This window comes from Lissotriton vulgaris, chromosome 1_2 (genome assembly GCF_964263255.1).
Source record: "Lissotriton vulgaris chromosome 1_2, aLisVul1.2, whole genome shotgun sequence".
NCBI lineage: Eukaryota > Metazoa > Chordata > Amphibia > Caudata > Salamandridae > Lissotriton > Lissotriton vulgaris.
The window spans coordinates 259,118,419-259,143,240 of NC_141686.1; positions in this window are offsets into that span (position 1 = coordinate 259,118,419).

Sequence of the window (24,822 nt, forward strand, 5' to 3'; positions counted from 1 at the left end):
GCAGTGTACCAGCCACTCAATCTTCAGGAAGAGTCTCAAGACCACTCTGTTTCAGCACTAGAGCCCCCCTCTCCTTGCACTCTCAGACAGCACTGCGCGGAGATACACCTTCGGGTGTGTTTCCGGCGCGTTATAAATCCATAAATAAATAAATAAATGGTAATTTCGTAATGAAAGTATGCGGAGTCTGGTATGTGGAAAGAAAGTTGCTGAATATTGGGTGTTTACCCTCCCCATAAGTACATTGGTGGCACGGCGGCCCACATCTCCAGCAACATACTCATATTTTTGCATCCCCCATTTGAAAAATGCCCAGGTCTCTCTTATTGATGGCCAGCACCGACATACACTTTTAGACACACCTCCCACCACAAGTTCTAGAATTACGAACTTTAGAGATGGGGAGCTACGTTTGAATCTCGCCATCAGCTCAACATCCTGTGATTCCAGGCAAATCGCTTTGTCTCCCCGTGCCTACCACAAATGAATGTGTTCTTCTGTAATGTAAATTGTGCTCATGCCATGTTGTTGAGTTCGCGCTATATAATATTGCAAGGAAAATAAAGTAGGGAAACTCGAGTTCACACACTACTGAACGCGCACTCTTAAGTGCATCAGCAGTGCACGGTGAATCGGAGCGTTTCACAGGCCTGTCACAGATAAGAAATGCTATCAAAACGAAATCCTATGAAACAATATACTACTGGCCAGCAGCAATTCATACCCGGGCAACGGCGGGACGGGCTGCTAGTACTAATATAATAAAGAGAGAGCCCAAACCTTTGAGGCGGGTATTCTCAGGAACTACAGCACCAATCACAACACCAAATAGAGCGTTGGAAAGGACAGTTGCAGCAGTAGGACATAGGCTATGCAGACGCCCACCATATACACTTAAAAGGTAAAAGAACCGTGCCAGCAAAGTAGTCCCATGTGGGCGTGTCTGCGTTGTGCTGTGGGCGTGACAAATGCTTGGGGCGTGTGGTACGTTCCGCCCTTCATGCCATGTCTCATATTGTGTGCTAATCCCACCATGCTCCCTTTAAATACCCCAGCACCCCATAATCATAACCCACCCTTACTTCTTAAAATACCCCAACACCCTTAAACTCTAACCCATCTTAACCCTATAAATATACCATGTACACCAAAACCCAAACCCACCCCTAAACCCTAAAAATACCCCTATACCCCAAAACCCAAACCTGGCCCTAAACCCTAAAAATACCCCTGTACCCCAAAACCCAAACCTACCCCTGAACCCTAAAATACCCCTGTACTCCAAAACCCAAACCTAGCCCTGAACCCTTAAAATACCCCTGTAACCTAAAACCCAAACCTACCCCTGAACCCTAAAAATACCCCTGTACCCCAAAACCCAAACCTAGCCCTGAACCCTAAAAATACCCCTGTACCCCAAAACCCATACCTATCCCTAAACCCTAAAACTACCCCTGTACCTCATAACCCAAAACTATATCTGAACCCTTAAAATACCCAAACACCCCAAAACATACCTCAGTACCCCAAAACATATACCCCTATACCCATACTTACCTTATCCAAACATTACAAAAAACATGCTTTTACCTTTCATGCATTTACAACGAATTTTGTTGTAAATGTATGCGTGGTAAAAGCATATAAAATGTAATGCCATGCGTTATAATGGCATTGCGGAGTCATGGTACTTTCATAATGAAAGTATGCGGAGCGATGGTATGCGGAAAGAAAGTTGCGGAATAATGGGTGTTTACCCTCCCCCGGTAAATACATTGGTGGCACGGCAGCCCATATCTCCAGCAACATACTCATATTTTTTCACCACCCATTTGAAAAATGCACAGGTCTCTCTCATTAATGGCCAGCATCGACATACACTTTAAGACACACCTCCCGCCACAAGTTCTAGAATTGCGAACTTTATAGCTGGGGAGCTACGTTCAAATCTTGGCATCAGGACAACATCCTGTGATTCCAGGCAAATCACTTTGTCTCCCCGTGCCTACGACAAATGAATGTGTTCTTCTGTAATGTAAATTTTGCTCATGCCATGTTGTCTAGTTCGAGCTATATAATATTGCAAGGAAAAATAAAGTAGGGAAACTCGAGTTCACACACTACTGAACGCGCACTCTTAAGTGCATCAGCAGTGCACTGTGAATCGGAGCGTTTCACAGGCCTGTCACAGATAAGAAATGCTATCAAAACGAAATCCTACAAAACAATATACTACTGGCCGGCTGCAATTCATACCCGGACAACATCGGGACGGGCTGCTAGTTTGTAATAAAGCTTGAAACATTGAGAGAACATATTTGAACCAGTTGTTGTTGAATAGTTGCACTGATTGATGCTGTGGCGGTGCTGAGTGATGTTGTGGTGGCGACAAGTGATGCTGTGGCGATGCAATAAATAGATAGAGTGAGTGCGATAGATAGATAGAGTGAGGGCGATAGATAGATGGAGTGAGAGCGATAGATAGATAGAGTGAGGGCGACAGATAGATAGATAGATAGATAGATAGATAGCTAGATGGATAGATAGATAGATAGATAGATAGATAGATAGATAGATAGATAGATAGATAGATAGATAGATAGATAGACAGACAGACAGACAGACAGACAGACAGACAGACAGATAGATAGATAGATAGATAGATAGATAGATAGATAGATAGATAGATAGATAGATAGATAGATAGATAGATAGATAGATAGATAGATAGATAGATAGATAGATAGATAGATAGATAGATAGATAGATAGATAGATAGATAGATAGATAGATAGAGGGCGATACATAGATAGATAGAGTGAGGGTGATAGATAGATAGAGTGAGGGCGATAGATAGATAGAGTAATGGAGATAGATAGATAGATAGATAGATAGATAGATAGATAGATAGATAGATAGATAGATAGATAGATAGATAGTTTGATAGATAGATAGATAGATAGATAGTTTGATAGATTGATAGATAGATAGATAGATAGATAGATAGATAGATAGATAGATAGATAGATAGATAGATAGATAGATAGATAGATAGATAGATAGATAGATAGATAGATAGATAGATAGATAGATAGATAGATAGATAGATGGTGATAGATAGATAGATAGATAGATAGATAGATAGATAGATAGATAGATAGATAGATAGATAGATAGATAGATAGATGGTGATAGATAGATAGATAGAGTGAGGGCGACAGATAGATAGAGTGAGGGCGATAGAGTGAGGGCGATAGGTAGATAGATAGATAGATAGATAGATAGATAGATAGATAGATAGATAGATAGATAGATAGATAGATAGATAGATAGATAGATAGATAGATAGAGTGAGGGTGATAGATAGATAGATAGATAGATAGATAGATAGATAGATAGATAGATAGATAGATAGATAGATAGATAGATAGATAGATAGATAGATAGATAGATAGAGGGTGATAGATAGATAGAGTGAGGGCGATAGATAGATAGATAGATAGATAGATAGATAGATAGATAGATAGATAGATAGATAGATAGATAGATAGATAGATAGATAGATAGATAGATAGATAGATAGATAGATAGAAAGATACATAGATAGATAGATAGATAGATAGATAGATAGATAGATAGATAGATAGATAGATAGATAGATAGATAGATAGATAGATAGATAGATAGATAGATAGAGTGAGGGCGATAGATAGATAGATAGAGTGAGGGTGATAGATAGATAGAGTGAGGGCGATAGATAGATAGAGTGAGGGCGATATACAGAGTAAGTGCGATAGATAGATAGATAGATAGATAGATTGATTGATTGATTGAGTGATTGATTGATTGATAGATAGATAAATAGATAGAGTGAGGGTGATAGATTTGAGTAGGTAAATTCCAACTTTTTCCATGGGAATAGGGTCATGAAAAGGAGGGTTAGTTATTCTACAATGTACACTGTTTTCATAGGAATTGTTGGCCTGCTTCATTTAATTGGTATTTCAGGGACGTTGCTTTAACCCTTCAAGTGCTGCCTCGGTGCATTGGCCGACGGCAGCACTACCTCCCCAGTGCTGCGCACGACCATTGGACGTCCATTCAGCACTAGTTCCAATGGACAGCGCAGCACTGGGGAGGAATGTTTAATAGCAGCTATGAGGTTAACAAAGATGCCAAGGCTTTTATAGGTAGATGCATTTCACTTTCTGCATTTGTTTTGGAGCATTTCAGAGTGGTTATTTCAACTTGGAACACAGGTGTCGAAAGCAATTTTCTGGGGTTGAGAGGTTCTACGTGTGTCATGATTAAGCGGTAAGTGAGAAAGGGAAAGAAGCAAGGTGGATTAACAACTCACAGTCTAAGAACGGCTCAGTGCAAGATGTAATCCTTGGAAAAGGCCAAAAAGCAGTCACACACAGTGAAGTTAGCCAATTGCTGATGAGGTCTGACCTGACCCACTGCAACATGTCCCATGCTATAATAGGCAGAAGAGACATCTAACCGAAACAACAACAGACCAGTGGATGAAGAGCGCTGGACAAAAGCTCTAATAAGAAAGTATATTCTGAATATTATTTAAGTTAAATGAAAAGGTCTTGGATAACATCAGACCTTTAAAAAATATTAAAGTCATTTTTTAAGAAAGGTCAGGAGCTGGGCAAAGATGTTCATATGCTGGGTGCAGTGAGCCACACAAACACACTTAGGCCAGGGTACCACTGCAACTGAAGTAATTGTAATTTCATTTATATTGCCCTTACTACGCCTGACTAGGGGTCAAAGCGTTTTTCAGCAAGTAGAATGCTACTCCGGAACACAAAGAGGATTAGTGGTGAATCACTATAGGGAGATATGAAATCAATTTAAGCGGTGGAAATGTGAATCTGTTAGCTGATTGAAAAGGACAGGGGAGGGATAGAAGATAGAAGGGCTTGAAAGTGTTATTTTTTTATCACAGCAGTAAAAGATGTTTTGAGATGAGTAATTAAGATGTGGGGGGGGTTATTATGTTAGGCAAAGTCACTGTACACTGTCAGAGAGCCTAGACACACCATCAGAGAGAAAAGTATTCAGAAATGAACTGAAACTGCAAAACCTATATAAAGAATATTATAAAAAGACACGCTCGAAAAGTCAGTCAATACCAGCGCCACCTCTGCACTGCCCCCACCCTCACCCCCTGACAGCAGGCCAAGATAGCCATCAGGAGCGAGATCAGAGAGGAGGGGTCATCATCCTCGCAGAGCTGAGTTTCTAAAAGAAAACAAAGGTCGAGGGGGCATATTACCAAGGGCATTATCGCCGCTTTAGCAGGAATTTTTCCCACTAAAGCGGCGATAATTGTATCGCCCTATTACCTAGCTGTCGCTAACACCCAACTATTGATCCCAAGCTGATATATAATATTAGGTCGTTCTGGCAAACAATTAATCCTTATTTTTGTACTGAAAACAACCCTCAACCACCTTATTGTATATTCTTTTTAATATTATCTTGTTATCGGTACACTGAAACGTCCCTCGGCTCTTCTTGCCTTTGATTGTCGTTTATATTTAGGGATACCCCCGCAGTTGATTCACAATGGAATCTGGTAATCGGCTGGAGTTACTCCAGGTGGTTATCAAGGTAGCCACCCATGAATAAATGGTATTAACCTAGCTGATATAAAGGACATTGTAAGAGGGATAACCAGATCTCACAACAAAGTTCCAATTAGTGGGAAGAACTCCTCACACCATAGAGGAAAAACAAGACATGAGTAGAACGATCAGAGAACTAAAATACTGTTTTTAAAGATTAATGAATTGGAATATTGCAAATTAGACCCTGTATATAATGCTAATCCTGAAGAAGGTGGTTGGACAATAAATAGTAACACAGCCGAAACGCGTCGACGCACATGTAAAGAATCCACTGCTGGAGGGTTGTTTTAAGGACAAAAATAAGGATTAATTGTTTGTCGAAACGACCTAATATTATATACTAGCAGCCCGTCCCGACGTTGTCCGGGTATGAATTGCTGCAGGCCAGTAGTATATTGTTTCGTAGGATTTCATTTTGATAGCATTTCTTATCTGTGACAGGCCTGTGAAACGCTCCGATTCACAGTGCACTGCTGATGCACTTAAGAGTTCGCGTTAAGTAGTGTGTGAACTCGAGTTTCCTTACTTTATTTTTCCTTGCAATATTATATGGCGCGAACATGACAACATGGCATGAGCACAATTTACATTACAGAAGAACACATTATTTGTGGTAGGCAAGGGGAGACAAAGCGATTTGCCTGGAATCACAGGATGTTGACCTGATGCCGAGATTCGAACGTAGCTCCCCATCTCTAAAGTTTGCATTTTTAGAACTTGTGGTGGGAGGTGTGTCTAAAAGTGTAGGTCGGTGCTGGCCATCAATGAGAGAGACCTGTGCATTTTTCCAATCGGTGGTAAAAAAATTATGAGTATGTTGCTGGAGATGTGGGCCGCCGTGCCACCAATGTACTTACGGGGGAGGGTAAACACCCATTATTCCGCAACTTTCTTCCTGCATACCATCACTCCGCATACTTTCATTACGAAAGTACCATGACTCCGCAATGCCGTTATAACGCATGGTATTACATTTTATATGCTTTTACCACGCATACATTTACAACGAAATTCGTTGTAAATGCATGAATGGTAAAAGCATGTTTTTTTTTCAATGTTTGGATAAGGCAAGTATGGGTATAGGGGTATATGTTTTGGGGTACTGAGGTATATGTTTTGGGGTGTTTGGGTATTGTAATGGTTCAGATATAGTTTTGGGTTATGGGGTACAGGGGTATTTTTAGGGTTTCAAGGCTAGGTTTGGGTTTTGGGGTATAGGCGTATTTTTAGGGTTCAGGGCTAGAATTGGGTTTTGGAGTATAGGGGTATATGTTTTGGGGTACTGAGGTATATGTTTTGGGGTGTTTGGGTATTTTAATGGTTCAGATATAGTTTTGGGTTATGGGGTACAGAGGTATTTTTAGGGTTCGGGCTAGGTTTGGGTTTTGGGGTATAGGCATATTTTTAGGGTTCAGGGCTAGGATTGGGTTTTGGGGTATAGGGGTATTTTTAGGGTTATGGGGTAGTTTTGGGTTTTGGGGTACAGGGGTATTTTTAGGGTTCAGGGCTAGGTTTGCTTTTTGGGATACAGGGGTATTTTAGGGTTCAGGGCTAGGTTTGGGTTTTGGGGTACAGGGGTATTTTTAGGGTTCAGGGGTAGGTTTGCGTTTTGAGGTACAAGGGTATTTTAAGGGTTATAGGCTTGGTTTGGGTTTTGGGGTACAGGGATATTTTAGGGTTCAGGGGTAGGTTTGGGTTTTGAGGTACAGGGGTATTTATAGGGTTCAGGGCTAGGTTTTGGTTTTGGGGTACAGGGGTATTTTTAGGGTTTAGGGATAGGTTTGGGTTTTGGGGTACAGGGTATATTTATAGGGTTAAGATGGGTCAGTGTTTAAGGGTGTTGGGGTATTTTATAGAGTAAGGGTGGGTTATGATTATGGGGTGCAGGGGTATTTAAAGTAGGGGTGGGCAGAAATGGCGCGAACTTAGTACAATAAATCTGCACTATTTCGTTCCGTCAGATTTCCAAATATTAAAGCAGAAACATCATATATTCAAGGTAAAATAACAAGTATTTCTACATGCTAAAATGCATATAGTCATTTCACAAAAGTGCAATTAGCTTCCAGCAAGCAGTGAGAGAGGTGATGATTTTGAGATCAAGCCTCTGGAAAGCATTATGGGACGAGATTAGCAGTGGGAAGTGAATATTATAGTATCCAAATAATTCTACAAAGAGATGCAGTTCACCTCATCGTCCCCAGTTGTCCCCGATGAGGCAAATTCAATAGCATTTAAAATATTATACATGAAGCTGCAGTTCACCTCGCCATCCCTAGATGTCCCTGATGAGGCAAATGCAATAGCATTTAAAATATTATACATCAAGCTGCAGTTCACCTTGTCGTCCCAAGATGTCCCTGATGAGTAAAATTCAAAAACATCGAAACCCTTTCATGAATGCTAAAAATGATGCTAATCTTATCCCATAATGCTTTGCAGGGCTTTTTAGTTGTATTTTTGAACATAACTGTGCTTGGGGTGGTTCTAAGAGAATGGGACCTCCACTGAATTACTATTTAAAGGGAGCAGGAATGTATAGAACCTGGGAAGAAAAAACAACACTCGTGACGTAATGCCCCTAGCGATTGTTACGTCCCCAGCACACACCCACAGCACAAAGCAGACACGCCCACAAGGGACTACTTTGCTGGCTCGGTTCTTTTACCTTTTAAATGTATATGGTGGGTGTCTGCATAGCCTATGTCCTTCTGCTGCAACTGCCCTTTCCAACGCTGCTGTAGTTCTTGAGATTACCCGCCTCAAAGGTTTGGGTTCTCTATTATATTAGTATAGATATCTTCATTATTTCTTTAAAGGTGCAAATATTTATATTTTTTTCTTTTCTCTTCTGTTTTGTTTTCTTTTCTTATGATTATTTTTTGATATGACAACATTCAATTAAAATCACATTAAAAAAAGTACATAATCAATAGACATGAAACTATACAAATTGTTGAAGGCAAAGCAGTAGGTGACACAAAATGGAGAACAGTATCATACATTCAGCCCAATACAGAGACCTGGGCCTAACTCCATACTTTTCTTTATATTAACTCCATTATATTCTTTACACTCCATACCACCTCATGGGAACACTCCAGGCAGACCTGCCAAACCATGACTTTCCTGGACATGACTCAAACATCCTAGGACCAATTTCTGGCTATCAGCCATCTTCAGTCAAGATAGCTTACCTCCAGTGGTGTGGAGAGCATGGGACTCACGTCTGAGCTTACCCATCACACTCGGGGTGACAAATGCAAAAACAACAGTTGATGGATAGAATGCAGAACAATGTGATACATTCAGACCAGTACAGAGATCTGGGCCTAAATCCATCATTTTTTTGCACTCCACACCACCCCAGTTCACACATGGTCATATGCAAATCAGCATTGACCCTGTGCCTCATGGGAACAGTCCAGCCCGAAGGGCGGAACGTACGACACGCCCCCAGCATTTGTCATGCCCCCCAGCACAAGCCCACAGCACAATGCAAGCACGCCCACAAGGGACTACTTTGCTGGCACGGTTCTTTTATCTTTTACATGTATATGATGGGCGTCTGCATAGCCTATGTCCTTCTGCTGCAACTGCCCTTTCCAACGCTGTATTGGGTGTTGTGATTGGTGCTGTGGCTCCTGAGATTACCCGCCTCAAAGGTTTGGGCTCTCTCTTTATTATATTAGTATGGATCAGCTTGGGATCAATAGTTGGGTCACCACTTTAGGTCAATATCGGGTTGGTGGTTGACCCTAGGGTCTCGTTATTTTGATATAATGAACTGTTTATAACTCACTGTGATTTTGTGTTTTTAAAGAAATGTATCTGTTTTTTATATAAAATTCATCTTTTAATGAAGTATTATTGTTTTTTTAATGTACTAGTGTTTTCTATGTGCAGAGTGTTTAGGATTTGGAAAATATCTTCTTAAGATAATTGACTACCTGTAGAAAGTACCTTAACTTCTCATGTAAATGGAAATAAACATGTATTAGAACTACTTTTCAGTTTGGACAGAGATTAATAATAGAAGGGGTAAGATTACTGAATCTGAAGGATGAATGAGCGTGTGTATTAGAATTAGTGGTGAGTCAAGAACAGCAGCGGCTGTCCAGCAATAGAAATCCAGGGAAACCTCCTTGCTTTCACTAGAATAGTGGACATCATATACCAGGCCAACTTCTCACAGGAACCATCTGTTAATTACAAACAGATGGTTTCAAAGCTCGCTCCCGCAAGTGAATCGCCAAACGTGCATGCCTTGTCATTGAAAGCAATGAAATGCATGCACGTTTTTGGGCGAAAAATGGAATCGATTCCTAAAGGTCTCCTCCTATAGCAGCGCATGTGTGCTGAGTAGGCGAGACCTAAAAATGGGCAGAGCGCATGGGGACTTAAAACAAGATTTTGCAAGGAAATAGAACTCACATTTACGCGAGACCTATTGCATTTGAAACAGTAGAACGGACGGGCAAAAAGGCACAAATGGGAGTGCGATGGGGGGCCATCCGAGGAGTCACAGACTGCAGGGGCGGGAGGGGGGAGGCACAGGAACAAAATAGTGTTGAAACTAAGGGTCTGATTCACAGAACTAACCTAAGACAAAATCCTAAACTTACTACTTTTTGTATTCACAGAAGTTAGGATTTTGTCTTAAGTTTGTCTTAAGACAGACTTAAGACAGACTTAAGACAAAATACTAACTTAAGTCTGTTGTAAGTCTGTCTTAAGTCTGTTTTAAGACAAACTTAAGACAAAATCCTAAGTTCCGTGAATACCAAAAGTAGTAAGTTTAGGATTTTGTCTTAAGTTAGTTCTGTGAATCGGGCCCTAAGTAAAGGGGCCAGTAACCATGTAAGGGTACAAATGACAACATGGCCGTCAGGAGGAGGGACTAACAAGTCTAAAACCAATGGGAAGGCAGCATTTAGGACCTAAGCCAATAAATAATATGGGCGGAGAGTGGGCAGAGCTTCCACAGAGCTTCCACGCCATACTCAATACTGCATGCCTCGCAAAATGAGAAGCGCATGTGTTGCAATGCTTGGCTCGACCTAAAAAGGGACATTCAGTTTGCTAATCAAATTACTGGTGCCAGTAACGTGGAATTGGGTTATTTTGTTGATTAGGAAATTAAATAAATAATATAGTTATGATATAGTTGTGCTGGTTATTTTCTGAAAACTCCCTCCCCTAATTTCTGAATTAATTTGTCAAATTAGGTATTATCAGATAGGCTACCCTGCAAAGAAACGTTTGTGGAGAGTAATGAACAAAGCGACATGCATTACTTTAGGAAACACACAATGGGTTGTTTAATTGGTGCAGTTAGTCGACTCCATGGTGTCCATCAAATAAAAATGTAAATGGATGATGGTCGGTCAAAGTCGGCACTTCTTGGCACTTTTACCCTGCAGTAGGAGCGGAGCATTCTTTCCATATCTGCCGCAGAATATACCTAATTTACATGATTGCAACATGTAACCAGCAGTCTGCATGCTGAACTCCACAGCATGCACATTCACCCTCTGTGCTGTCTTACGAGGATTGAAACGTGCCCTTTCGTTTTACGCAGAGATCTGTACAGCAGATGTTCAACCCGCTGTGCTATATGCATCTGTGACAAACCTGTCTGCATCCCAGGGACTCCGGGGGCATACTATCAACGTACTGTGATAAATATCGCAGAGCACGCTCAGTGTGATTTTGTTTAACGCCACGTATTGCAGGATTTTATCACCAAGGTAACGCGTTATTATCAACGCATATCTCCACAGCGATAATAAATCCTGCGATAGCAGCGAATTCCGCGCACATCGCTGGTCCTTGGTGATAGGAAGATATGGACTCAGCCGTACATTCCACCTCCCATTATATGTATGGCTAAGTCAGAAATTTTGCAGACATGAAATACCTGCGATAAAGGGTGCATAGCGCGGTTTTTCTTGCCGCTTCGTGGGTCTGCTGCAGGCTTGTTAGTACCGCAAAGCCGTATTAGAGACTATTTCCATGTTGTTTTGCTCCGGAACCCCTACTGCATGTCATTAGCAATGGCATGCATGGCGATGAAAAACCAGCAGCTAACTCACAGAAACTAGCCCTAACACAGTTTAGTGCGAGCTTGTAAATAAGGCAATAAAAAATTACTGCGTTAGCGGCACGAAAGTGCAGCTAACGTGGTGATATTGCCCTTGATAATATGCCCCAGAGTCTTTGCCCACCTCCCTTCTCATTCTGACTCATGGGTTTAGAGACGTGGGGGTGGGGGAGGGACAGAGAAAGTGGCGCTCTTCATTCATGTACGGAGGGGTAAAAGAGATGGAGGGGTTGGATTGAATAAAATATTTTTAGATAATAATTTAAAACAGTGCACACCCATAGAACAGTAAACAAGATGCGTAGGGCCAACAAATGCCATGCATGCCAGGGCCATACACGTCCCTGCTATGAAATCAGAAGTGTGATTGCCTACTTCAGACTGCCTATGAAATCATGCTATCTTTTGCTTCCCTTAAGCCTCCCTCCCTTAGTCCCAACTCGCCCCCCACCCCATGAATTCTCACCTTCAGTTTAGCAACTGAATAGGTGATTTAATGAACGGACAGTGGGAAAATGTGTGTTCCCAGGCCGGTCACTGCACTGTAACAGGATCTGACCTGTGGACACAAAAGGGCAGCCGATTAGGATCAGCAATGGGAAGCTGGGAATGGAGAAGGGGTGGAGGATGATGATCACGAGGGGCTAGGGAGTCTTGCGCCTAAACTTGGTCTCCGCAGGTAAGTTTGTTAGGATGGGAGACACTTTATGTGGATGACTTTTAGGGCCTCTTTGCTAATGTTATTTGCTTAATAAACCAGATACAAATAAAGGGCATCAGGCAGTGAGGGTATCTGGCCCGAGGTAGTCCCGCTCCCTGGTCATTATGAGTCCGAGCCGCTGACTGCGGATTAGTCACGACCAAACGGGCATGGAAGGGAATGACTCGGCACATCAGCCCTATGTTTGTCACTTGGGGCAAACGGGCCCTGTTTACCCTTTCTCCTTCACCAAAACTATAATTACCAGAATGCATTGGAGCAGCCAGTATCACAGTTGGCAGGAGGAGTAAATCGATGAGATCAGCAAACCTAACAGATTCTCACATGCCAAGAGCCTACAATATCTTTGCTGGCGTCATATATGATGTCATCAGTAGCGTGGCTGATTGTGTCATGTTTTTAGTGTGCAATCAATGATTCAATGTGTGTAGAAAGTGGTGGTGAAATGTCCGTCGGATTGGGAGGGGGCTCGGGAATGATTACAATATCTCCGGCGGAATCAGGAAATACCGATTGTAATGGCGGCGGTAGTGTTTACTTAATTTACAAAATAAGCACATCAACGCATCTTTGGGTGTATTAAGCGCTATACAAAAAGAATTACAATGCAGTACAAATCCCAGCCAGACTCAGCTGAAGAGCCCTTGCAGGGAGGGGGAGTAGTATCTGTGCCCATACTCGGTCTGATTGGGTCAGATGAGCAGGAGCCCACAGGCCGAGCACAGAAGCCAGAGTTGGGGACTCGGTCGAGGGGCTGCTGCAAGCGGGGCGGGGCACCAATGCCACCATCCCAGGCCATCATCACACACCCAATTCCTTGTGCTTTCTAAACAGTAACAGGACAACAACGAAGAAATCATTGTTCACTGCTGAAACCCATGACTTGACGGAAGTGCACAAACATAAGGGTCATGGGCTTGGTGGGGGAGAAGAAACGAGACGGGGGGATTGAGGGGAAGAAAAACAGAAATTTGGGCGGGTGGAGGGAGATTAACACAGACAAATGCTTTAAAACACCCAAGACCTGTTCTGTAAATGAATGTGATAAAAGCAGTGACAAGCAGTACTGCTTTAAAATTAAATGAGTTAAAAGACACCAGGGCCATATTATTACTAGTATGCCCTTGTGAATTCCCATAGAAGCCCAGGTTCTGGTGTTAACCTGGGCTTCTATGGGAATTCACAAGGGCATATTATCAAGCCCATTATCGCCGCTTTAGCTGCAGTTTCCTGCCGAGAAAAGCGACGATAATGTATCGCCCTTTTTTGATAATATGGCCCCTAGGCCTGTCCTGGAAGTTAGGTTTATAAATGCAACAAACCCCCAGTCCCAAAGGGACAAGTGTCACGTAGTGATGTATGGGGAGAAACACACAGGGAGAGCACATTAACACAATGGGGCTGATTTTCAAGCCACCTGTGTCACCAGTACGTCACTTTTTGTGATGTACTGGTGGCGTATTTGAATGCTCCATATTTACAAGTACTGGAAAAGCCACACTGCGTGGCTTTTCCTGTCTTTGTAAATATGGCCAATTTACATGCAGCATTTTGCGTATGAGTCATGGACAATGGGTGTTGCTGTGGGTGGTCCCACGCAACACCCATGGAACCAGACACATTTCCAGATTTACGAGGAATCGTAAATCTGGAAATGCGTGTGAAGCCTACGCCTCCCCAGGGCAGGCGTAGGGAGGCGCAAAAAGAAGAAATGTTTTCATTTCTCTTAGTTTTTTTCTCTTTCAATGCGTGCTGCATTCTACAGCACGCATTGAAAGAGGAAAATGCCTGTAGTGATTGTTTTTGTACACAAAAACAATCTCCCCATGACGCAGGCATCCTTGCACCATGCACCATGGTGCAAGGGCGACTGCGCCGGTGCATGGCAGCAATTTGTGCGCCAGTGCAGGGGGAAGCACAGAGATGCAACATATTCTTTTAAATATATTGCCTCACTGTGCTTTGAAAGTGACTCAGTGCCATGCAGCCAAATGGCTTGCGGAATGCACGGATCACTTTCTTGTAAATCTGCCCCAAAACCTCTAAACCAGAAGCTGAGGCAATCGTAAAAGTAGTGCGCCGAAAGTAACGTATAAGGCTGATCATGAGATGATCCATGAAACAGGTCCAGTCTCCAGGGCGTGAACAAAACAGCAAAATGAGGGTCAAATGTAACTTAATCACCAACCCAACAAAGGTAATTTCGAAAGGCACATGAAGGAACCAATCACTAGCCATGGGCCTGCTACTCCATACTGTAGATACACCATGTCAAGAGACAGCGCATGCGCTGCCTAGGCTCGACAAAAAAACGAAATTTGAACGGGCGCCGTTCCACGGGTCATCACCAGGGGTCATTCCATGACGCTGTGTATATACCAAGGACGACACTAGCAGCCTGATTCATCAACGGGCCGTTTTGCGAGCCCCTAATAGCGAATCATAGCGATTCGCTATTAAGGACTCGCAAAACGGTAATCATGTAGGAATCGCATAATAAAATGCGATTCCTACTGATTCCTTATTTGCGATTAGCAAATTGCTAATCGCAAATAAGGAATAACTCGCCATTCATTCCTATGGGCCAAAAGGCCCATAGGAATGAATGGGGAGTATTCCTTATTTGCGATTAGCAATTAGCTAATCGCAAATAAGATTGCGATTTGAAGGGTGCCAGGGGTGTCCACAGGACACCCTGTAGCACCCCTCAAATGAAATTACACACAGGTGTTGCACACACACACATGTCCAAAGGACATGTGTGTGTGTAACATGCAACTCAGAAAAATGCATTTAAATGCATTTTTCTGTGTTTTCGCAATTTACCGCGAGGTCTGACCTCGCGGTAAATTGCGGCAAGAAATTGCGAATTCGCAAATTTAAATTAGATGTTGAATAGCATTTAAGGAATCTCTAATAGAGATTCCTTAAATGTAATTCCTCGCACATTTGCGACATCGCAATTAGCGATTTTTGCATTTGGGATGCTGAATCCCAAATGCAAAAATCGCTCTCGCAAAGGGCCGGATTCTCAGAATCCGGCCCCTTGCGAGCGCAATTTAGGTTCATGAATCGGGCGGTAAGAGCCAGGAGAGCCTTGAACAGAGTGCTCTGATCACTAAGACCCATTCATATTTGTTTGTAATAAATAATAATTGTCGGCTAAACTGCTTGCGAGCCGTACAGAAACAGTCTTTTAGCGAAATAAGCAAACCTATTAACATCAGCTACGTCCACGAAAAGCATAGCACATCAAAAATAGAGCAGGTATTGTACCTAGTTTAAAACGATATCATAACGTCTGCATATTAGTATGCACAATTTATCTTTGACTTAATAAGCGCTAAGCGCAAATATCTCCAAAAACTAACGCCTGTTCAGACCAGTTCTTTGCCATTATATCCAATGGGAGGTGGATATAATGGCTAAGACCGTGTTAGCGATAATGCGTGAATATCGCTGTATTCTCAGGGATATTCACGGATTTCGCCTCTATCGCCGGGACTTTTATCGCTTTTGAGATAAACGTTGCTAATAGCACGTTATCTCAGTGATAAAATCCGGCGATGCTAGGCGATAGAAAGATTGTCGCTAAGCCTATTTAGCGATCATTATTGCTAGTTGTTGGTTATATGCCCCATAGTGCCTAATAATTCTTTGGAGGGAGCTCGGGAATGATTACAATATCTCCGAAAAACTGAAATTTGGGCGGGTGGAGGGAGATTAACAGAGACAGGGGCGGGAGGGAAAAGAAGCAAAATGGACGGGATATGGTAGACGGCCTGAAAACACGCATGGAGTGCTTGCAAAACAAAAATGCTGCTTTTAAATTAAATGCGTTAAAACACCCAAGACTTGTTCTGTAAATTAATGTTATAAAAGCAGTGACAAGCGGTACTGTTTTAAAATGAAGGAGCATATTATCAAGCCCATTTTCTCCACTTTTGCAGATATTTATGGCCGAAAAGCGGCGATAATTCCATCGCCGTGATAACAAGGACACGCGAGCATCTGTTTCCTTGTTTTAGCACCTGTTCCAGTTACGCCATGCCACACATCCCTAACGAGATGCAAAGAGGGCGTTCCCGGAGAACACAACAGGGAAAAACTCGCAAATCGCCCATCGCGATATTAACAAGCCCATGCCCTGACATCCATAGCGGCATTGAAACCCACGCTACCCTGGTTATCGCTGTAAGCTAACATCTGATAAATTTCAGACTTAGCTATATGTGTAAAGAGGGGTAGATTGTCAGGCTATAACCACCATGGGCTATCAACTAGGAATTCCCTATTGCTGCAGGAATATTGCTGTTTTTCCAGCGATATTCCTGCATTTCACTGATTATTGCTGGATTTTTATCGTCTGGGGATAAGCGTTGTTCATAACACCCCAACCATGCAATAAAAACTGGCAATTTTAATATCGCGCTGAGCGTGCATAGCGATATTTAATATGCCCCTAAATGCGTTAAAAGCCTTAAGACCTGTCCTGAAAGTTACGTTTATAAATGCAGTGCAGAAAGCAGAGAGGGGCAGAAGGTGGACAGCAAACAAACACCAAATGCAGGCAGCCTTTTGTAGATTAAGAGAGGAGAACAAAAATAAAACCCCACAAAGCCATCAAAGCCGCAGTGCCGAAGGGGCGAGTGTCATGTAGTGATGTGTGTGGAGAAATTGAAGACAGGAGAACAAAAATAAAACCCCACAAAGCCATCAAAGCCGCAGAACGAAGGGGCGAGTGTCATGTAGTGATGTGTTTGGAGAACACATTAACAATGGGGCGTGGGCTTCCGAGGCCACCAATCAACACAATGGGGGAGATTTACAAGCCCCCTGCTTCACCAATACGTCACTTTCTGTGACGTACTGGTGGCGTATTTGAATGCTCCATATTTACAAGTACTGGAATAGCCACCTGCGTGGCTCTTCGTGTCCTTGTAAATATGGCCCCTTTACATGCAGCATTTTGCGAGGAAGGGGCGTTCCATGGGTGTTGCTGTGGGTGTTCCCATGCAACACCCATGGACCCTGACACATTTCCAGATTTATGAGGAATCGTAAATCTGGAAATACGTGTGAATCCTACGCCTCCCCAGGGGAGGCGCAACAAGGAGAAATGTTTTCATTTCTCTTCGTTTTTTCCTCTTTTAATACGGCACTCATTGAAAGAGGAAAAAGCCTATAGTGATTGTTTTTATGCAGGCGCATGGCAGCAGTTCGTTCGCCAGTGCAGGGGGAAGCACAGAGATGCAACATATTCTTGTTAATATGTCGCATTCCTGTGCTTTGAAAGTGACTCAGTGCGGTGCAGCCAAATGGCTTGTGGAATGCACAAGTCACTTTCTCGTAAAACTGCCCCAACAATTATAAACCAGAAGCTGGGGCAATCGTAAAAGTAGTGCGCCGAAAGTAACATATAAGGCCGATGGTGAGATGATCTATGAAACAAAGCCAGTCTCCAGGGCGTGAACAAAACAGCAAAAGGAGTGACAAATGTAACCTAATCACCAAACCAACCAAGGTAATTTTGAAAGGCACATGAAGGAACCAATCACAAGCCATGGGTGTGCTGCTACTCCATTCAGTAGATACACCATGTAGAGAGAGAGCGCATGCCCAGCCTAAGCTCAACCTAAAATAGGTGGTGATGATTGGGGGAATTGGCTCGTACTGTAGTATTGGTAATATTAGGAGGGAGACAGCTAAAATTTATAATTTTTAACCTCAAAAACCGTGAGTCTCCCACCTGAACTGTGTTTGTTGGCATGTATGTTTAACTATCAGCACAGACCATAAAAAGCCAAAGATTACAGCATTGTTAGTAAGATTATGAATAAAATAAATACCTTTGATGCGCACAGCAGTGACATAACAAAAACCTAGGGACCCCATGTGCAAGGTATTGCAAGGCCTCCCCATATACAATTGCACTACCACCTCCGTTTTCAAGTCCCTCACCCTCGCAACCTACTCCCAGGCTATCTGTAGGGGAAACAACCTTTACAAAGCAGTCATTACATCGCAACATCCTTTGCATTCCATGTCATTACAATGCATCCATTACATCGCATGTCACTACAACACATGTCATTACAACGCATACCCTTAAAATGCATAGTACCCTTACACTATCCGACACTTAACTTACTGTCGCACTCACTGGAGTTAGAATAGCAATTATCACCCCTACACTAACCAAAACTTACCTTAAATGTGATGTAATGGTATGCGTTATAATGGTATGTGTTGTAATGGTATAATGCGAGGTAATGGAATGCGTTGTCAAGATGGCTTCTAAAAATGCGATGTAATGGTATGCAATGTAAAAGAATGCGTTGTAAAGGATGATGTGATGTCAAAACTGCTTTGTAGAGGCATGCGTTGTAAATGTATGCAATGTAACATCATACATTCTATAAGCAGGATTTTCAGTGATACGAAGAGGTACAATTATTCCCACTCACAGATACACTCAATATAACTCACTTTCATTCATTTACACTCACACCCCCATCTTGTGACAAGATGGTAGATGTTCAGGTGAGAGCCTGATTGCAGTGAAACTCCAGGCACTATATGTGTGAAGCCTGAAGTGTCTATTATGACTTTATGTACAGAAGATGCTGCACCAGATCCAATGGGTGGCTCGGAGGCTTGCCAGGGCTCTTAGGTCAGAACTAGGACTTCTCTGGGCCTGCAAAAGCTGTCTGGTGGCTGGTGATTACCTCTCTGTTAAGCTTGGTGTGCAGCTCCTGTGTACACTATTGAAGCACTCTACGTAATAACCCTAAATGGTTCAACGAAAATTAATCAAAAATAAACCATTTTTCATATACAACTCCAAAAACAATATCTTGTTCACATTCAAGTATATTGTCAATTCAATGTTTTATGAAATAAATGAAAATAAATACATAATTGAAGGTTCACTTCAGATAAGACAATTGTATTATATACATTAATGTTCAAATCAAACAATATCCGCAAGCGTGTTTGCTTTGACGATCCCAATGCATTTCGGGTTCCTAGAACCCTTCTTCAGGGAAAAAAGCTTCATGAACTGAGAAATGAGAAATGATAATAGGGCACCTTCTTATGATGCCTTAAATGTTTTCAAAATCTGCAACGAATCAACAAAACCGTGATGCGACTCTGTTTCTGATTTGAATGATTACTTGAACATTTGTCAGATTCACTGCGCCACTGCACCACCTCGTTGATAATTACGTATCCTCTGTAGAGTTTATCTGTCAAACCTCTGTGCTCAACGTCTACATGAAAAAAGTTTATTTTTGAATAATTGATTAATTTTCATTGAACCATTTAGGTTCATTACGTAGTGCGCTTCAATAGTGTACTCAGGTGGCCGCGCACCAAGCTTAGCGAGTATTTTTCCTAAGGATATTGGCAGATCCCAGGAATGATTCTGCACACACTGACTCATTGCAAGAATAGAGTCCAAACAGTAGAAATTCATTAACAGGGTGTGCGGGTTGAAGCAATTTATTAGATTATCTCTCTGTGCCAGAACTGGCCCTCAGAATGAAATAAAATTCAAGGACATATTTACAAGTCCATATCGCCACGGGAACGTCTCTTTTTATGGTATTCCTGTGGCGATAGGGGCTTTGCCTTATTACAAGACAGCGTTAAGCTACTTTGCGTGGCTTAACGCCGCCATTTAAATAAGGCCCCCTTTCACACTATACTTAGTGTGAAACAGGAGGGCAATGGGTGTTACTGTAGGCGTTCCACCTCAACACCCATTGATTTTTTGACGCTGCCCCCTATTTACAAGGGAGTTGTAAATAGGAGGGAAAACCTGGTCTTCTTATCCTGGTGCAACAAGGAGAAATGTTTCATTTCTCCTCGTTTTCGCTGTTTTCATGTGTGCTGCGTTGTGCAGCACACATAAAAACAGCAAAAGGCCATTGATTGTGTATGTAGAGGAACGGTCCCCGTTCCAGCTCATAAACAATAATTTAAAAAAAAATGCAGATTTTCAAATTCTGTGAGTGTTGCATTGAGCAGCACACATAAAAGTTACAAAACAGCATTTACAGATTGTATATGTGCAGGATGGGGGACCTTCCTGCACATAAACAGTCTTCCCCTGCACGCAGACATCCTTGCTCTATGGTGCCTGTGTTGGCTGCTAAGTGGGAAATGCAAGGCTACACCATATTCTTGTAAATATGGTGCAGCCCAGAATTTCTGAAATGACTTAATTCGCTAATCATTTCTAAATCCATTTTACTTGCGGGGTTGAAATAAGCACAAGTGATGCTGAGTTAAAGTGATTGAAAGTGGGCGTCCTTGTTACAGGGGCGGCTGTGCTGCTTAAAAAAAAACTCAAGAAGTTTCAGCTGAAGCAGTGCATGTACGGCCTGCAGTAAAAGAAACTTAATAAAGTAAATAGTGCTTAGAGACTAAATAACAAGTCCTGTGTAACAACCCAAGTAATTGGGACAGTCACCATGGGAGGGTACAAATAAAGACAAGACTGTACTAAGGAGGGACTAACAATTCTAATTACGAATCCGAAGGCGGCATTTACGAAAGACAATGATACAAGCCAATGAAAAATATGGGAGGAGAGCAGGCGGGGCTTCTCTCCCATACTCTACTACAGCAGTCTCACGGAACGAGCAGCGCATGCGCGCAGCCACTAGTCTCGACCAAAAAAATAAAACCAGTACTACAGAAGAATAGTACCTAAGGGGTCATGGAGTCGAGGACAATTTCAGATGTATATGGCTTGACACTTAAAAAAAATATATGGCAAGAAACGGTGTGTGCCTTCTGAAGAGATCTGGGCAATCCGTGCACCTCATTATCTAATCAGGCCTGACTCACCGTTCATCCTTCTGAGGTTGACAGAGGGAATACCATTGCGCTCATCAAGAATAACAGTGCGTCACACTGTAATTTGTATTCTTCTATAAACAAATGGCCAAATCTGTTACTGTTAGGACAATGAAAGCAAATGCGTCTACTTCTCAAGGTATACTGTTTAGATCAAACTGTCCATTAGGGTTCATGGGGACCAGAAATTACAAGACAGTTTTCGCTTTAGGCTGGCAAGTGAGAACTAAAAGGCCACAGTAATGATTTACATGAAAGTGTTATGTACATTCAAGTAAAGTGAGTGCTCTTGAAATACTCCAGGTATGAAGCGCCCCTCCTCACCCCTTTTGAATGAGTCGAGCCCTGCATGGAAGTTGGTGCATAAACCTACCGCCATGGAATGCTACCATTGAAAGCACTTTGGCCTTGGTATTATGCAAAGGGTTGAAGTTACACCTTAAACCCTGAGCTAAAACATTATCATTGCACGAGGTGTGTTTTCTTAAAGCTGTTTTTTGCCGCTCAGCTCCAAGACAGTGAGCTTGTGTTCACCATATGCTGCCTGAACCTGATCTGAACACTGCGGCCAGCCTTTGCTCTCAGCTCCACACTCTTGTTTTTATAGGGTCCCTTGTTCTCAGACCTCTTATCAACTCTAACGCCGACCAGAAACACTCAGGCCTAAATCTTATTGGAACATTTGAAAGTGGAGCACTCCATTGAATACAATGGAGTGCTCCGAGCTTCTACGGGCCGGTAAAGGCCTGCAAATCAACATTCCAATGTTGTTTTCACAAAGGCCTCCTGGTGCCTGAGTGGATTTAAACCCCCTCGGGCTCCGAGAGGCCTTTGTTTAATAGCCTTACAGCCCACCGTAGCGGGCTACACCAGCTATTAAAGGCCCGCTCCAGCGTTAAAGGCACGAGCCGAAGTCAAGGGCCTTTAACAAGGGAGCAAGACTCTAATAGCTGGTATAGCCCAGCTACAAAGGGCTATAAGGCTATTAGAACATTCTGCCACTAGAGGGCAGAATGTTCTAACAAATAAAACAAAGTCCTCTAGGAGTCGGCGGGGGTTTTAATCCCGGACGGCTCCGAGAGGCCTGTGTGAAAACATTGGAATGTTGCTTTGCGGGCCTATACTGGCCCGTAGAAGCATGGAGCACTCCATTGTCTTCAATGGAGTGCTCCACATTCCAATGTTCTAATATTTGTTAGAACATTCTTCTCTCTAGTGGCAGAATGTTCTAATGGCTGTATAGCCCTTTTTAGCTGGGCTATACCGGCTATTAAAGTCCCATTCTATTGTTTAAAACCCTCGTCTTTGGCTCAGGCCTTTAACGCTGGAGTTGGCCTTTAATAGCTTGTATAGCGCGCTACGGTGGGCTATGAGGCTATATTAGAACATTAGAATGTCAGGAGCTCCTTTGAAGACAATGGAGTTCTCCCTGCTTCTGCAGGCCGGTAAAAGCCAGCAGAGCAACGTTCAAATGTTTTACAAAGGCCTATCGAAGCTCGAGGGGATTTAAATCCCCTCAAGCTTCGAGAGGCCTTTGTTTAATTTGTTAGAACATTCTGCCCTCTAGTGGCAGAATGTTCTAATAGCCTTATAGCCCTTAGTAGCTGGGCTATACCGGCTATTAAAGTCCTGTTCCCTTGTTAAAGTCCCGCGCTTTTGGCTCGGGCCTATAACGCGGGAGCAGGCCTTTAATAGCCGATATAGCCCGCTACGGCGGGCTATAAGGCTATATTACTGTTTCTGGCAGGACCAGTAAATGTTGACGGATATCTTCACAAAGTTGCGTTTTAAATTCTAGTTGTTTGTTTTATATCATAAATGAATACATGCACATCTAAAACTGCAATGATGATATTGAGTCAGGATTTTGTAATTAAATTGTAGGCATACATTGATAAGTGAAGTGTCACCCTTCGACATACTGGAGAAAGCAGCTTATTCAGCTAATAGTTTATTGCAGTGTGCCTGTTGAGGGTTCACACCAGAATGCCTGGGACCCTGTTAGTGCACCACCCATCCCAGCCCAGGGCCACATCTCAACTTCTTTCATTTTAGCTCCTCCTTGTTGTGATGCAGCGCGGCTCCCAACCAACCTTCAAATCTCATCTCACTTAATTCAGGAGCAAACTTATTTTACTCATCGGTGGGGCCGATAACACCTCGTGTCACACATCCACACATCACACTGCTCCTGAATCAGTGAAAACGAAGGCGAGCTGCTGGATTGCGGGGTACCTCATTAATCTAGATTCTAGAATTTTTATACACTATTTATATATATTTCTAGCTTTTTTCAGCTGACATACGCAAAATAAACATCAAGGTACTCCGCTAAGTCAATTGATGGCGATCAAGACCAGCTCAATCACAATATTTTCCGTTTAAATTACTATAAAACTTGTCATGACTTTTATTCTAAATAAAAACAGACTCGAGTTTATATTTTATAAAGTTTATCTGAATTCATTTAGGAAAGGAAAATAGCATTTTTTCTAGACAAAAAGAATTTCAAGCATTTATTAAATACATTCAAGAAATGAGAAATTAAAAAGCATATTACCAATCTGCCATAGGAAGATGACAGAACTGCGTAGAACAGGTTCCCAGTTGACTGTCTTTCTAACCTCCTCGATGTCTCCCACCCAACATAGATCTCCGCATTCAATTTCTTTGCCCCATCAAAGTTTAAAGTCCAAATATAATTCAAAGTCTCGCTGCACCAAAAATTGTTCAGTAAGACAGCATATCGTGGTGCAAATTCACGGAACCAACTCAATCAACCTAAAAAAAAGAAAGACGTTTTTCCCTCTTACGCACAGGCTCTTTTATACACTTTTCACTAACTATCTAACACAAAATTGAAACTTTTAGGGTCCATACTCATTTCTCATTGGTGGTGGTGATGATCACCTCATGTCCTCCTTATCCAAACTAGTTTTTAAATTTGCACTGTCATTTCAAACACTTTCTCATGAGCAAATTGTCCATGTTGCAATCTGCTTTCAGTCCTTGGATCTTTTATTCTCAATAAGCAATATAGCTCTTCCTTTCCCAGGCTCTTAAAAGCAAGCATCCTTTGGCACATTTCCCGGTCATTGGCCAAGCTGACCTTGACATCTCTTGCTCCGAGTACAGGCCATGCACTCATTTCTAGCATATTCTGCGCATGTGTAGGAGCCATATTGTCTCTCGGAGTCACTTTTAGTGTTTCGTTCAAACAGCGGGCCCGATTCACAGAATGAACTTAAGACTCAATTCTACACTTACTACTATTTTGGTATTCACAAAATGCACTTAGTACTTTTGGCATTCACAGAATGAACTTACTACTTTTGGTATTCACAGAAGTTAGGATTTTGTCTTAGGTTTGTCTTACGACAGACTTAAGACAAAATCCTAACTTAAGTCTGTCTTAAGTTTGTCTTAAGACAAAATCCTAACTTCTGTGAATACCAAAAGTAGTAAGTGCATTCTGTGAATACCAA